Source organism: Sminthopsis crassicaudata, chromosome 4 (genome assembly GCF_048593235.1).
Source record: "Sminthopsis crassicaudata isolate SCR6 chromosome 4, ASM4859323v1, whole genome shotgun sequence".
NCBI lineage: Eukaryota > Metazoa > Chordata > Mammalia > Dasyuromorphia > Dasyuridae > Sminthopsis > Sminthopsis crassicaudata.
In genome coordinates, this window is record NC_133620.1 from 453258053 (window position 1) to 453270097 (window position 12045).

Consider the following 12045-nt stretch of genomic DNA (forward strand, 5'->3'; position numbering starts at 1 on the left):
GAATGAGAGGAGGGCTAAAGTTTTTGGTGCTGTCCCTTCCTGGTTTGCACCACTCCTGATATAAAACTTGTTATAGCTCTGATTTGAGCAACAATCATGTTGATCCCATCAACTCCTTTCTTAGATCATCTTTGTCGAAGGGGTTTTGTTAGAAGACACTGTTTCCATGATTAGCCCCCAATCAACAACTCAGAGGTAATTTCATCGAGGCCTCTATTCCAGCTGAGATATTTTCTTTATTATCACCTGTACAAGTCACTTCTCTCTCTTTGGACCTGCTGCTTTATCTGTAAGATGAGAAAGTTGGACTAGCTGAACACACAAGTCTTTTAGCACTGAAATATTATGACTGTGACAAAGCCACTTGCTCCTGTCTCCATGCCTCTTTATGCATGCCTTTCTCCCCAACCACCCCACCTCCCTCACCATTTATAGTTACATCTATAGTGGGCACATGCCACATCCTTGGAATGATCCTATAGTTCACTCTTTTGCTACCTTGTTTTCTTCTGCAGCTCCAGGCCTTCTAGAACTACAAGGAGAACCCCACTCTATCTACCTTGTGCTCTCCCTGGGGCCTCTTCTTCCTCACCCCATCCATCCCTGCATCAATCTATCTGCTATTTCCATCCTCCCACCTACAGGAATTGCTTGAGATGACTGCTCTTGACCAAAGTGGGTCATCTTCTCCATGTCCTGACCACCTTGCTTCCCCTTCTCTCCCTTAAATACAGAAATAGTCCCAGATTTTAGAATCCCTAGTTATGGTTCTGCTTCTTCCCATTACCTGAAGTGTCCCACCCCATAAAAATCAATTCCATCCTTCCTTTAAGGCCTATTCACCTTCTCCAAGCAGCCTTTTCTAATTTATATTTATAAATTAGATCTACTCTTTGTCATTAAGCATATTATTTACAATTTTGGGATGTACATAGATTAAAAAGCACATAGATGAGTGTTTTAGGTGCTATTCATTACTATGGGTCCTCTCTCTGCCAATGTAGGTTAAAACTCTTCCATGATTCAATATATTTTTTCTTCATGACTGAAAAGTTAGTCACCCCTGCCCAGCCTATGTAGGAGCCCACTGATCTTGGGTAGGTGGGGCTTCCTGTGACATTTGGCCAACACAGTCTTGTCTGAGTGAAGCTTTTATAGCTTGGGGGCTCCCGACAGATCTTGTGCTGCTAGAAGAGCCTGTGGGAAACTGGGGTCACCTCTATACTCCAACAAGACATAATGAGACTGAAAAATATATACATGAATGTACATGAACCCACAGGGATTGGACTGTGATTCCATTAGTGGAAGGAACTCCCAGAGAAGGAAACACTATCAATGTAGGTCAGCACCTCTCTGATTTATAATCTCAATGAATTTCTAGTGCGGGGCAAGCAGTGGCTTGTCCAGGGTCATGTAGTCAGTAGGTGTCAGAGGTGGGGCTTAACAGCCAGTCTTACAGGCTTGGAGCCTAATAATCTGTCCATTGTGCTTCACTGCCTCCCATATGGAAATAGGAGAAGCAGCGTGGCCTAGTGGGTAGAGATGAGAACTGACATCAGAGCCAGGAAGGCCTGGGTTCAAGCTGCCCCTCTGACACTTCCTAGCGGTGTGGGCAAGCCACATTCCCTCTCGATGCACCAGCCAGCTCTCTAAGCTGTAAATGCCATGTCAGGAGCCCAGTTGACTTTGGTAGAAGGAATCCCTCTCAGGAGCTTGAAATCATAGGTTCACCTTGTATATGTACACACACACATACACACACACACACACACACACACACACACACACACACACAGACAGAGAGACAGAGAGAGAAAGAGAGAGAGAGTCAGAGAGAGAGAGAGAGAGAGAGTCAGAGACAGAGAGACAGAGAGAGAGACAGAGAGAGAGAAAGAGAGAGAGACAGAGAGAGAAAGAGAGAGAGTCAGAGAGAGACAGAGAGACAGAGAGAAAGAGAGAGAGAAAGAGAGCGAGAGAGTCAGAGAGAGAGAGAGACAGAGAGAGAGTTAGAGAGAGAGAGAGAGAGAGAGAGAGAGAGAGAGAGAGAGAGAAAAGAGAGCGAGAGAGTCAGAGAGAGAGAGAGAGACAGAGAGAGAGAGAGAGAGAGACAGAGAGAGACAGAGAGAGACAGAGAGAGAGAGTCAGAGAGAGAGAGACAGAGAGAGAGAGAGACAGAGAGAGACAGAGAGAGACAGAGAGAGAGAGTCAGAGAGAGAGAGACAGAGAGAGAGAGAGAAAGAGAGAGAGAGAGAAACAGAGAGAGAGAGAGAGAAAGACAGAGAGAGAGAGAGAGAGAGAGAGAGAGAGGAGAGAGAGTTAGAGAGAGAGAGAGAGAGAGAGAGAGAGAGAGAAAGAGAGCGAGAGAGTCAGAGAGAGAGAGAGACAGAGAGAGAGAGAGACAGAGAGAGACAGAGAGAGACAGAGAGAGACAGAGAGAGAGAGTCAGAGAGAGAGAGAGAGAGAGAGAGAGATGGATATATATATATAAAGACAGAGACATCTGATACAATGAATAAAGGGTCAGATTTGGAGTCTAAGGAAGTCTGAGTTTAAACTATACCTATGTCAAATACTAATGGGTAATTCTAAGGAAGTCAAACTCTCAGGGCCTTGGACAATCTTTAAAGACTATAAATTACAGAGGAGTCACTGATCTGCAGTTCAATAGAAATCACTTCATAATCTCTCTTTCTCTGTCTCTGTTTCTTTGTGCTTCATCTCTCTCTCTCTCTCTCTCTCTCTCTCTCTCTCTCTCTCTCTCTCTCTCTCTCTCCTCTCTCACTCTTCCCCATTCTTCTGTTTCTGTCTGCTTTTCTCTTTCTATCTCTCTCTGAAGCCCCCATCTCCATCTCCGTCTCCTTTATCTCTCTGTCTCTGACTCTTTGTCTTTCTATCTTTTCCCCATCTCTCTGTCTCTCTGCATGGGTCTCTCTGTATCTCTTATTTCTCTGTCTCTATCTCCTCTATATCTGTCTCTCTGTGTGTCTCTATTCCCCATTTTTCTGTCTCTTCTATCTCTCTGTCTCTCACATACACAAATATACATATTATATATATATATTCTACATAGAGAGAGATATATAGAAATAAATGTATATATGTATATACACATGAAAGAAGTATATGCATGCATGCACAAACACACACAACAGAGAATGCATGGGCATTGGAACCAAGAATTGGATTTAAGTCCCACTTGTGACACACTATGATCCTGGGCAAGTCACTCATCATCTCAATAGTCTATCCAACCGTCTCAGACTGAGGGCAGAGAAGGTGCCTCCCTCCATAAGTAAAGAGTTTCCCCTCAACAATGAAATGATAGATTCAGTTGCTGTCTTTTAAGTGGCACAGTGAATAGGTCATATCTTTCTGAGTTCAAATCCAGCCTCAATATTTACTAGCTGTGTGACCCTGGATAAGTACCCTGTTTGCTCGTCTGTTAAATGAGTTGGAGAAAGAAATGCCAAACCACTCTAGTATCTTTGCCAAGAAAACTCCAAATGGGACATGACTAAAATGAGTAACAACAACAATAAATATGTGATATATACTGATACATATTTGTATCAGCATATGTACTGATACATACAAATATATATATTATAACTTTCTATAAAGTTTGCAGACTTTACATATTTTACCTCATTTATGTCTCATCACTACGAGTATCAGCTTATTTTTTTTACACAGCATGATATATATTGAAATATCTTTAGAAGAACTGCACATGTTTAACCTATAATGGATTACTTGCTGTCTTGGGGGAGGGGGAAAGTGAGGAAGGAGGGAGAAAAATTTGGAAGTTTTGCAAAGGTGAATGTTGAAAACTATCCTTACTGAACTTTGAGAAATAAAAAACTATTATTATTTTTAAAAATAAAATAAAATTTCAGGTCCATTAATAACAACAACAATAAAAACATTACAGTATCACTTCTCCCATTTTGCAGATGAGAAAACAGCCTCAAAGAAGTAAAATTCTTTGCTCAAGGCCACCCAGCCTGAATTTGGCCAGGTCTCCTCAACTCCAAGCCCAACATTCTTGTCACTGTCCTTGGATGCCTCTCTATACAATTGTACTTGCTCATTCATTGCCTGGCAATTGGATTATACTTATTATACATGTACATGTTCCCTATAATCAACAGTATCGTCCATTCTTCCAGAGCATTTACTAGGACCAGGACTTCTTTATCACCAATTCTTCATTCTTCTGGTATCTAATAAATACATGCTATGCATAGAGTAGTTGTATAAACTAATAAATAATTATGGGACTCTGGGAAGCCCTCATTTTAGTCATAGGGCCATAACTCTAGAACTAGAAGGCACCCCAGAGACCATTGTAGTCCAATCCTCTCATTTTTACACATGGGGAAACTGAGGCCTAGGGAGATCTCAGGGATGTGGCTAAGATCACCCATGTGGTAGAAATGAGTAGAGCTTCTCCGTAGGAGGAAGCCTAGGGCAGAAGATAGGTGACCCACCTTAGATTCAAAATTGCCTGTCTTTCCCTTGCAAACTATGGGAGCCACTGGGCAAGACTTTCATTACAATTCTCTGAGTTTAAAGTAAAGATAGATCTTTATTAGAGGGAGGAGTTTCTACATCTGGGAAATCTTCAATCAGATTAGAAAGTCTTGGTTCATTCCATCCTCACACTCTGAACCCCCCAGTGAAAGAAAGCCACTCCAGGGGAGACTTTCCCACTCTCTCTCAGCCTCATACCTCATTTTCCCCTTTTATTCCCATCCTTCTTGTTCTGTATGATTCAAAGCTTTGCTTCTTACCTTAGTAACTTCCAGGAAGCTGCCTCCTTCAAAACCAGCTTCTCCAGTGAAATACCATGAACCTTTTCACCGTTCTGATTTATATGGGTTGCTTCTTAATATTTTTATGGTAGTGATGTGTCAAGTGAATAAGGGAAATTGGGGTCAAAGTCTGTTTCCTTTATGGATGTCCGAAAGAAGACAAGACTCTAAAGAAACATCTTCAGGGAGGTACAATTAAAGCTGGCAGGTTTTTATGTGTAACTAGGTTGGGAATGTCACCATCCTAGAGAGGCTGACCTTTGGCAAAAACATGCTGCCCATCCCACAAAACCTTCAACTCCATGGTCAAACTTTAATCAGTGGAAATCACGGGAGCATAAATTTTGAGGAAACAGGGTCCTGAAAGGCCTTCTTGTTCACTCCCACATTTTACAGAAAATAAGTCAAATATAAGACACATGACGTGCAAAGTCATGCATGTAGGAAGTGGCAGAGGTTGGATTTGATCATTTTATAGAGCCACATAGCGTAGAGCAGTAAATAGAGGGCTGGACTCAAACCAGAAAAGCTGGGCTAAAAACCACCACAGGCTCTTCTGAACTGTGTGATCCTTGGTAAGTCAACCTGAAGTCTTGATGCCTCCATTTCCTCATCTTCAAATGAGGGGACGGGACTTGATGGTCTCTAAGGATCATCTCAATCTAGGATCCTGTGAAACTAAAACCCGAAACCCAAAGAATAAAGGGACTAACCCACAATCACAAAGGAAGTAAGTAGCCAGGCTGGAATTTGAATTCAATCCCTTTGACTTGGGCCACTGTCCCTTCCACAAAAGCTGAGCTCATCTAAAAATTCTGCTGAGCAAGTGAGGCAAGATTAACTCAGTTACAGTCAAACCGCTGGCAAAGTCCCTGGATTTCAAGTACTCCTAGAAAAATGTGACTTATCTCCAATGAGAAAAAACAGTAGGAAATTCAAGCAAATAAGGTCATCTCAATCCAAAGTCAAGTGTAAAAATTGTAGCTTTAGAATTAGTTAGCCAATAAACGTTTTTAAAGTTCCTATTGCGTACCAAACAGTTCCAAGGCAAAAGAAGGCCTCTGATCTCTAGGATCTCCCCGTCTAATAGGAGAGACAATAAGCAAGCAATTATGTACAAACCAATTATAAATGAGATAAATTTGAAATATTCAATAGAAACCAGCACCAAGGAGGAATCAGGAAAGCCTAGGCAGGCAGGATTTTAGCTGGGACTTGATCATGGGAAGGAAAATATAGGCTTGTGATAGAAAGTGCCATCCACCTCCAGAAAGAAAACTATGAAAATCTTAGTGTTTTTTCCCTTTTGATCTGATTTTCTTTTATAGCATGATGAATATGGAAGTATGTTTAAAAGAATTGTAGATCCTTAACTTATATTGGATTGCTTACTGTCTTGGGGAAGGGAAGAGGAAAGGGAGAAAAATTTGGAACACAAGGTTTTGTGAAGGGGAATGTTGAAAACTATATTTGCATGAATGTGGAAAGACAAAATACTATTAAAATAAAAAAATAAGAGTATATCTAGGAAAAGAGGGTGACCAACATGATTAGTTTGCTAATGTTATTCACCTTTAATTTCCTTTTTTTCTGCCTTTTAAAAAAGAGATCATAAATTGAATGTTGAAAGGGAGCTGAGAAGATATCCAATCCAACCTCCTGATTTTATAGATGATACAACAGAGGTCCAGGGAGGGTAAGTGACCCGCCTAATGTCACACAATTCGGTAAGTTATAAGGAGCAGGATTTGAATTTAGTTCCTCTGATTCTAGAGCCTTCTATGCTGCTAGAAAGTTAAAAATCTCTGGAGGCTCCATCAGATCTGAATGAGCATTATGGGCACAATCTAATTTGTGAGGGAACTTTAATGTAGAGTTATAGGTAGACCAGAAAGAATCTGGTTATTTAAAACGATCAGGAATGTCACCTTCAAGACTGGCCACCAGAGGGCTCATCACAACTCAGTGATTTGGAAGTTGGACTTTGGCCAAGACCAGTGACAACACAGAGAGAGGGACGAGCTGGTGGAGCAGCCCACACATGGCATAAGTATAATGGCTCCATTATACTGCAAGTGGCAGAGGGAGGGCATGGACGAGTGGTGCCAGTGTAATAAATCAGAGTAAATGACCTCCACAAAGTAAGCTGGACAAATTCACAGAAGTCGGGCTAAACTAGACTAAACAGGATTTTTCAGTGAGTGGCTGGACGTTGCTTTCTCCACTGTCAGAAAAGTGGGGGGAAGATGCAGATTCCCTTCCAAATTCTCTTGTGGGAATAATCTGACTCCAGGAAGGAGAATTTCAGAGAAAAGGAAAAGAAATTTAAAGGCCAAATAATTCCCTATGGGCAATTAATGAAATCTTATTTCTTTTGGTTGGCAATGTTGCCAGCCTTACCTCAGATGTCTTGGAATTGTGAGGAAATTCGTAGTTTTCAACAGCCATGATGAGGTTGGTGACGCTGTTGGAGATGGAGTCCGAAAGATTCCTTTGACACCTGCTAGTTGTGAGATCCTGGGCGAGTCTCGTCACCTTCTGGAAACCTAGTTCTTCCGACCACAAGGATAAGGATTCTTACAGCGCTGGCACTTACCTGGCTGTCATTGAGGCTCTTATAGGACAGCATGCAGAAAGGACTTTGAAAACCTACAGTTGTAAAATAAATATCAGTTCTTATTATGCAGTCAGAATGCTGTAGGGCAAGAGTGGGATCTGAATTCAGTAAGAACTAGGTTCACAGCTACACCCACCGAGAGGACTCTGGGAGGCGACTATGAACCACTACATAGAATTCCCAATCCCTCTATTTTTTTTCTGCCTGCATTTCTGACTTCCTTCACAGGCTAATTGTACACTGTTTCAAAGTCCGATTCTTTCTGTACAGCAAAACAGCTGTTTGGACATGTATACATATGTTGTATTTAATTCATACTTTAACATATTTAACATGTATTGGCCAACCTGCCATCGGGGAGGGGGTGGGGGGAAGGAGGGGAAAAGTTGGAACAGAAGGTTTTGCAATTGTCAATGCTGGAAAATTATCCATGCGTATATCTGGTAAATAAAAAGCTATTTAAAAAAAAAGAACTAGGTTCAAATGACACCTCTGACACTTATAAGCTATATGGTTACGAGAATATAATATTTTGGAGCCTTAATTTTCTTACCAACAAAAATGGGCATAAATGGTGCAGGATGTGCTAACACTTGAGCAGCTTAGTACTGCACCGGTTTTTTGGGAAACCTTGATTTGGTAGTATTACAAATAAATGGTGGTAGTGGAGGAGAATACAGCCACCAGGTGGCGCCATAGTGAATAGAGTTCTGGACCTGGAGTTAGGAAGACTCATCTTCCCAGGTTCAAATCTGACCTCAGACCTAGCTGTGTGATTCTGGGCAAGTCCCTGTGTGCCTCGGCTTCCTCATCTGCAAAATGATCTGGAGAAGGAAATGGCAAACCTCTTCTTATCTTAGCTAAGAAAATATCCAATGCGGACATGACTGAAATGATAGGGAGAATATTGCTTGAATTATCAAACTAACAACATATTCAAAATGGAGCTCATTGTCTTTCACCCAAACCCAGTTACTTAAGTTTGTAATATGGGATGTATTCCCCTCTTTCCTTCTCTCATCTCTCTTTTTGTCTTTATTTGTCTCTGTCTCTTGGTCTCTCCCCTCTCCTCTCCTCTCCTCTCCTCTCCTCTCCTCTCCTCTCCTCTCCTCTCCTCTCCTCCTCTCTTCTCCCCCTCCTCTCTTCTCCCCCTCCTCTCTTCTCCCCCTCCTCTTTTCTCCTCTCCTTTTCATTCCCAATTTCTTTCTCTCTCCCTCTCCCCCCTCAGTCTCTCTTAACCTCTGTGTGTTGTCTCTATCTCTATGTGTCTATATCTCTCTGCCTCTTTCCTCCTCCTCCTTCTCCTCCTCCTCATTTGACTCTCTCCTGTTTCTGTCTCTGTCTCTATTAGAGCCAGCTGAAACTGGCTCTCTGAGAGCCCACTGTTAAATTTTCAGTATGATCATTTACACCTCAGATCAGCAAACATTACAAATCAGATCTTGATTTACTGTTTTGTGGATTGTCTGGACTCAAGAAAGTGATAGAGAAACTAATCATGTTGCAAATCAAACCTAAAAGTGTAACCTGCTTTCCAGAGAGTCCATTGTTAAATATTTAGATTCTGATTGTTAAATTAGCACACCCCCGTACTATAGCCGAACAGTTGCCAAGTCTTATTTATTCTACCTTCACAACATGTCCATGATTGACACCTTTTTCTCAATGCCCATAAACTCTGCTAGTTCAAAAGCCCTCATCACTGCTTAGACTATTGTGATAGCCTCTGAATTGGTCTGCTGTCTCTATTTATCTTTTCTTTCATTGGATCCTAAAGTCATAGAATCATCATTTTAGAATTGGAAGAAACTTTAGAAGCCATTGGCACCTAGGTTATGCAATGGGTAGAGCATTGGACCCAGAATCACAAAGATCTGAGTTCAAATCCAGCTAGCTATATAGTTGAGCAAGTTACTTAATTTCTAGAGGCTTGCCTCAATTTTCTCAACTTAAAAATGGGTAAAGCACCTAGCTCCCAGGTTTTGAGGAAAATTAAATTGAGATTGTATCACAGTTTATCTTAATTTCGATTTTAACAGATTGTTGTAAGGACCAAATGAGATGATATTTTAAAGCACTTAGCTTAGTGCCTGGGGCTCATATTAGATACTATGTAAATACTAGCTATTATTTTTTATATATCATATTAATATGATCTATGTTGTGCTATTATTTTTATACCATATTATTTATTCATATTTGTATATTTTATTCAATCTCCTTTCTCCATTATTCCATCTTCCACTTCTGTGCCTTTGTTCAATAGTACCCCATACTGGGAATGTCTTTCCTACTTACTGATGCTTTTTCAAATCCATAGCTTCCTTCTAAGCCCAGTTTAACTGTTACTTCCTTTGAAAGTGCTTAGCTCATCTGCCAGGTATAAAACACTATCCTTCTGGAAAATTTTAAATGTATTTTGTTCTTATTCTTCTACAAAAACTCCCAATGCAATGAATGATCTTGACCTTTCTAAATCAAGGTCTTTCCTAGGTCTTACTTTATAGCAGTGCTCATTCTGTGAATAAGAATCGAGACAATAAAATGGTCCAATTTATGATCATCTGTCTGGGAGGGAAAGACCCTCAGTTTCTGGCCAAAACAAAAAAACAACTGGTATTTACACTCATTCTGAGCCACCAAAATATAAACAATGAGCCACAGAGGCTTAGGTTGGGAGCTATTATTGACCATTAATGCAAAGAAAGCTAAAATGATTTGGATTTAAAGAAGTAGTAATCAAATACTTCCATTTGAAACTCAATAGGCTTTTTAAAAGACTTTTTTCAGGGCTATATATTTCAAGAAATCAAATGAAAACCACTCAAGATAAAAAAATAAATTGCCCCAGATTTTTGAAAAATATTGTTAATTATAATGTGGAAAAATCTATCCCCCAAACCTCAAAATGTTTGGAGGAGGAGGAGGAAAAGAGGAAGAGGAAAAAGAAGAAAAGATAGAAAGATAGAAGGAAAGGAAAGATAAGCAGTATTGCCTGTCTTCTGTTCAAATTGATAGATTGGAACCCGAGAGGGCATCTATTACTATTCCTAACAAATATGGTAAAGACAATTAATACAAAATATTTTCCTAAAAATCTAGTTGACTTCTTCCCACAGATATACACAGTATCAATGGGAAAGGTAAGTTTAAAATTAAATCAGAATAATACATGTGTAAGTACATGTGTAATTATTTTTTTATCAGAAAACAAATATACAATTTGAAATGGATTTGAGGCAAATTTTGCCATAAGCAAATTTTTTAAATGGACTAAACAAAGTTTTAAAAAGCAAGTAACAATAGAAGAAAATGTTTTCTGGTACATGACCAGTTTTATAAAAAAAGTACCTGAGGCAATAATGATACAGTGAATAGAGTGCCAGGTCTGAAGCCAGGAAGTCTCAACTTCCTAAGTTCAAATTTGGTCCCAGACACTTATTAGCTGTAAGAACCCTGGGCTTGTCACTTAACCCTACTGTTTGCCCCAGTTTTCTCATCTATCAAATGAGCTGGAGATGGAAATGGCAAATGCCTCTAGTATCTCTATCAAGGAAAACCCCATATGTGGTTATGGAGATTCAGATGTGGTTGAAATGACTGAACAATTTGGATAATACACCTTTTTTGCAATAGTGCAACTTTAAATACATATCCAAAGCCTCCAGCCAGCACTAAGGTTGAAATGGGAATGAAATCTTCTTTCCTCCTCCCAGAGAGTGGGCTTTTATATGCTCTCTAAAGGTGTGAGTATGATGTATGGACCAATGAGCGAACTCCTTTAAAGGTGAAAACTCCTTTAAAGGTGTGAACTAAGTGCATAACAGTTGGTCATTGATATTCCACATAGAATTACTACTACACGCTTCAAGAATATGTATGTTCTTGAAGAACAAGAACAAGAACAAGGAAATAAAAACTACTTGAAGAAAAGAAAGGAAGGAAGGGTGGGAAGGAGGAAGGGAGGGAGGGAGAGGAAGGAAGGAAGGAAGGAAGGAAGGAAGGAAGGAAGGAAGGAAGGAAGGAAGAAACAAGGAATGGAAGGAGGGAATGGAAGGAGGGAGGGAAGGAGAAAGCAAGGAAAGAAGAAAGGAAGGAAGGAAAGGAGGGAGGAAGGAAGGAAGGAAGGAAGAAGGAAGAAAGAAGAAACGAAATAGAAGAACAAAGACATAGCCCAGATATTCCCTCATTTGACCAACTCCATTTAATAAAGTTTAGATGTCAGAAGGGCTTAGCTGGAGTGTGGAATGGAGGCAGTTAATATTTATTAACCATCTTGATTTGCTTGATCTCTGCTATGTCAGGAGAGACTGACCTGGGAATCAGAATTAGACATGGAGGAGGCAAACTAAGCATCCTTTAAGCTGAGTACACAGACATTCTTTGCAGTTTTCACTTGTTGATCTTGCAATTCTCTCAGTTGTGCTATATAACCAACTCTGACCAACTCATGTTGATTCCCAGCCTGATGGCTGAAGCTGATAAGGCCATGAAATGACTTCTAAAAAACAACCCAACCCAGGGGACCAATGGCCAAACCTGATGAGACCGTTCCGCGATTACCCTCTTACCACTCGACTTGTGGTTTTTAACTTTATAACCCCATGCTGC

General features: G+C 40.4%; 2 protein-coding genes across 5 annotated transcripts in view; one reads left to right on the forward strand and one right to left on the reverse strand.

Annotated features, from left to right (window-relative positions):
- TMIGD1 (transmembrane and immunoglobulin domain containing 1) overlaps nucleotides 1-7468 on the reverse strand; it is a 39449-nt gene extending 31981 nt beyond the window's left edge. For 2 of the 4 annotated variants that reach the window (XM_074263795.1, XM_074263798.1), the window contains exon 1: nucleotides 4797-5037. The gene's annotated coding sequence lies outside the window, so the exon portion shown is untranslated. Of the gene's footprint in view, nucleotides 1-4796; nucleotides 5039-7217 lie in introns of those variants that run through there. The other 2 variants (XM_074263797.1, XM_074263796.1) reach the window with 2 other exon arrangements.
- CPD (carboxypeptidase D) overlaps nucleotides 1-12045 on the forward strand; it is a 155692-nt gene that overhangs the window by 46190 nt on the left and 97457 nt on the right. The gene's annotated exons all lie outside the window — the stretch shown is intronic.